This window comes from Pteropus vampyrus, unplaced genomic scaffold, assembly GCF_000151845.1.
Source record: "Pteropus vampyrus isolate Shadow unplaced genomic scaffold, Pvam_2.0 Scaffold221, whole genome shotgun sequence".
Classification (NCBI taxonomy): Eukaryota; Metazoa; Chordata; class Mammalia; order Chiroptera; family Pteropodidae; genus Pteropus; species Pteropus vampyrus.
Window position 1 is genome coordinate 1521706 of NW_011889002.1, and position 5084 is coordinate 1526789.

The following is a 5084-nucleotide window of genomic DNA, read 5'->3' on the forward strand; positions in this document are numbered from 1 at the left end:
TTCTTTTCAAGCTCATTTCTTCTTTTTATCTGTATGAACTCCCTTCTGTCCTTCCAATGTCTTTTAAAAAATGATCAAGTTAAAAAGAGTAAGAATACTAACTGATACAGATTGCTACCTAACATTATAAAAAAAACTGAGTTCTAGGTAGTGACAGAGTTCAGAGCATGTTACCCCAAAGATGCCAGTTTGGCATACTGAATACTTTGAGTTAAAGGCACTTGAAAAACAGCAAATACAAGAGAAACACTGATTTTCCTTCTTTTTCTTAAAAGTAGATGAAATTCCTATATAAAAGATGTCTGTCCTGCCTATACCAGAAGGAAAGTCACATTCTTACCATCAAGGATGAGAAGTTGAGACAGAATTCTACACAAACGGACCTTGTTAAAATAATTTTTATCTTCCTTTAGTATACCCACGTAGTTTAGTCACTTCCATAATTGCCTTTCTTTGCTCAACCTGATATAAAAGCAACTAGGTTTTGTCATTTCTTTGGGTCTTCATTTTCTTATGAGAGCTTCTGTGTCACATAAAACTTATATTAAACACATTCATATGCTTTTCTTTTGTTAATCTTGTCAGTTCAATTTTCGGACTCAGTTAGGGACCCTAAAAGGGTGGAGGAAAACTTTTTCTCCTCTACGGTAGCTAAACACTTTCTTTTTAAAGTATTGAAACACTTTTAAAATCTTGGTTTGGATTAGGTTTTCCTAAGTAGAAAAGACTCACAATGGCCATAAGAGATTAACTTGACTCAAATAAAATCCTATACAATGAAAGGCACAATAAAAAGTTTTGAGAAATGAGGGACTGATAAGATAGAATATTTGTGACACATAAAACAGATAAAAGATTAATACCGATAATATAAAAACACTCATACAAATCTGTAAGAAAACAACAACCCAATAGAAACACATACTTATAAGTAAGCTATTTTTTGAAGAAATGTAAATGTTGATAAACGCATAAACATGTGGAAAGATCCTCAAGTTCACTAGAACTAGGAAAATGCAAAAGTGACATAATAGTAAAGTAAATATTTTGCAAATAAAATTAAGATTATAAAGTCTGTTGATATCTGGGTTGGCTGATTTGGGGGGAAATGTGCTCATATACCATTGATGGGAATATAAATTAATGCAACATTTTTGGAGCAGTATGGCAATTTCTATCCAAATATTACAAGCTTATACTATTTGTCCAGTAAATCTACTTCTACAAATTTTTCCTATAGAAGTATTTTCAGGTGCACAAAGATATCCATGATCTAAACATTTCCCAAGTATATCACATTTATTAACTTATTGAATCCTGTTGTGGAAATAAGACCATGAAATTTTTTAAAATTCTACTTTTTACTAAAAAGTTTGTTAGCAGGAAGAAATGAGGCAAGTGCATATCAATTTATCTCAATTCTCAATATGTAAAACAAAAAGAATATGAAAAATATTTTTGTATTCTCTTTGTTTTATATAAATGAATCCAAGATTGGGCCTTTGCTCCCATCTTCTAGAAATTGTTTTAGAATCCACAGAAGAGGAGCCCATGCACTTATAGGTAAATAAATTTATAGGACACATTTTGTTCAGAGTTTCTAACTTTAAAAATATAGCTTTTTCCTATGGAGACATAATTGATAAATATTTACCAGAACACTAATGAATACATAAAAGAATTTTGAATATAGGTGGGCTGATTTTATTCATCCATTCTTACAACTCAGTGAAGAAGATACTTTTTATTTTACCCATTTCACAGATGAGAAAACAAAGACTCAGAGAGTGACTTGGTCAAGGCCACACAACTAGCAGGAGATGGTATCATTATCACGATTTAAAGGTAGGCAGTCTCCTACAGCCATGCCACCCTGAACAAGCTTGATCTCATCTGATCTTGGAAGCTAAGCAGTGTCTGGCCTGGTTAATATTTGGATGGGAGACCACCTAGGAAGACCAGGTGCTGTAGGCGTAAAAAATAAAAAATAAGGGACTATAAACTGACAAGATTCTTGCAATCTGTGAGGTCAACCAAGGGTTGCCTCGCCTGAAAAAAAAAAAAAAGAGGTAGGCAATCTTGGCTCCAACACTATAGAGCTAACCATAACACTGCCACAGATAATCATTTGCAAAAGTAGAGATCAAAACAAAAGCCACAAACCTAAGTGTTCGTTGATAGGGCAAACATTAAATAAGTTATGGCATTTCCATTCTGTAGAATACCATGCAGCCAAATTAAAAAGAATAAGGTAGATTTATATACATTGACACAGAAGAGCTCAACAAGCAAGTTCTGAAAATTATCTATGTCTATACAGCTATATTTGTTTATATTTATATGTTTTGTTCATAAAAACCTCTTTTCTTTCTTTTCCCCTTACGATCAGTGTGTATGTGTTTGTGGCAGGACGGGTGGGAATTGGGGGTGCTGGTATCGACATCATTAGTCTGGAATCATACCCACCCAAACTACTCAGAGTAGTTCTCTATAACTTTATATATTTTGATACTTGAGGTTTTTTTTTCAAAGAGTATGTGTTAATTTTAAAATCATTTAAATTTTTTTGTAGGTAATACAGTCATATGTTTTTAAAAAAACAAATTAAAAGATATACCGTGAAAAAATTTCCTTCCATCTCTACTTCTCATCTATTCAACCTCCCTCACCATAAACATAGGTATCCTTTCTAAATTAGATATAAGCAAATATTTTTATAGAAGTAGCATATTACATACAGAATTCTGTACCTTGCCTTGTCCACTAACATTATCTCTTAAAGATATTTCTATATCAGTATAAAGAGAACATCTTTATTCCCATTTCTGTCATAAGAATGAATCTATCTTTGGATGTAGCAGACATTACATTACCAATGTACTATCCTGTTGATGGATGTTTGGGTTATTTCTAGTCTTTAGCTAATGCACATAATGATAAAATAAACTGCTTGTTACACATATCATTTTCCCAATGTACAGACAATTTGAGGGTGTACACATCTGGAATTTTGATAGCCGTGGCCTAATTACACCCCCTTGGAGTCGCACCAACATGAATTTCCCCACCAAGGTTGAAGAGTGGCGATTCCCCACAGGGTCATGCAGCAGACATTACAATATCATCAAAAGTCATCACACTTTTGGATTTTTGTTAGTCTCATAAATGAGAAATGAGATCGTATAGTTTTCAAAAAAATTTTATTTATTTATTTATTTATTTTTAATTAACTATTGTTTATGGTGACATTGGTTAATGAAATCCAATAAGTTTCAGCTGTACACTTTCAAAGTAAGGCATATATATATTTACACTGTGTGTTCACCTCCCATAGTTAGATTTCTTTCTGTCACCGCATATTTCACCCCCTTTACCCCGTCTACCTCCCCCCTCCCCCCACTCCCTACCTCTGGTAACCACTAGTCTATAGTCCATGTCCATGAGTCTCTGTTTGTTTGTCCTGTTCCTTTGTTGCTTTTAGGTTTATGTCCCACATATAAGTGATATCATGTGATTTTCTACTTTTACTGTCTGGCTTATTTCGCTTAGCATGATTATCTCGCGGTCCATCCATGTCGTCGCAAATGGCAGTATTTCATCTCCGCTTATGGCTGAGTAATGTTCCATTGTATATATGTACCACAGCTACTTTAGCCAATCATCTATCGTAAGACACTTCGGTTGCTTCCATGTCCTGGCCACTGTGAATAATGCTGCTATGAACATCGATGTGCAAATATCTTTTTGGATATCGGTTTTCAAATCTTTGAGGTAAATACTTAGTAGAGGGATTGCTGGATTATATGGTAGATCAATTCTTAGTTTTTTGAGGAACCTCCATACTGTTTTTCATAATGGCTATACCAATTTATAGTCCCACCAGTAGTGTATGAGGGTTCTTTTTCTCCACATCCTCTCCAACATGTTATTATTTGTCCTGTTGATTATAGCTTTTCTAACAGGTGTGAGATGGTAACTCACTGTGGTTTTGATTTGCATTTCCCTAATAGCTAGCAATGTTGAGCATTTTTCAAATATTTGTTGGCCATTTGTATGTCCTCTAGGGAGAAGTGTCTATTCAGGTCCTCTGTCCATTTTTTGATTGGATCATTAGTTTTTTTGTTGTTATTGAGTTGTACGAGTTCTTTGTATATTTTGGATATTAGGCCCTTATCGGAAGAGTTGCTTGCAGATGTATTTTCCCATTTGGATGGTTGCCTCTTTACCTTGTTGACGATTTCTTTTGCTGAGCAGAAGCCTTTTAGTTTGATGTAGTCCCATTCACTTATTTTAGCTTTTACTTCCCTTGCCTTTGAGGTCAAATTCATAAAATCCTCTTCAAGTCCAAGGTCCTCGAGTTTAGTTCCTATGTTTTCTTCTATGCATTTTATTGTTTCAGGTCTTATATTCCTGTCCTTAATCCATTTCGAGTTAATTTTGGTGTGTGGTGATAGACAAAGTCTAGTTTCATTCTTTTGCAAGTGGCTTTCCAGCTTTCCCAGCACCATTTATTGAAGAGGCTTTCCTTTCTCCACTGTTGAAAATTATTTGCCTGTATAAACATGGGTTTACTTCTGGACTCTCGATTCTGTCCCACTGGTCCGTGTGTCTGTTTTGCTGCCAATACCATGCCGTTTTGATTACTGTTGCTTTGTAGTATAATTTGAAGTTGGGCAGAGTGATACCTCCAGCCTCGTTCTTTTTTCTTGGGGTGGCTTTGGCAGTTTGGGGTCTTCTGTGCTTCCATACAAGTCTGATGATTTTTTGTTCCATTTCTTTAAAACATGCCTATGGGATTTTGATGGGGATTGCATTAAATCTGTATAATGCTTTAGGTAACGTGGTCATTTAAACCATATTGGTTCTTCCAATCCAAGAACACGGAATCTCTTTTCATTTCTTTGTACCTTCTTCGATTTTTTTAATAGGGTTTTATAGTTTTCATTATATAGGTCCTTCACCTGTTTCGTTAAATTTATTCCTAGGTATTTCATTCTTTTTGTCATAATTGCAAAAGGCATTTTTTCCATTTCTTTTTCTGACACTTCATAATTAGAGTACAGGAACACTATGGATTTTTGAAC

General features: G+C 34.5%; 1 pseudogene; it reads left to right on the top strand.

The window, feature by feature from the left end:
- The first annotated feature begins 1855 nt into the window (after nt 1-1855).
- Nucleotides 1856-1974, top strand: LOC111747415 (annotated as a pseudogene).
- The last annotated feature ends 3110 nt before the right edge of the window (nt 1975-5084 follow it).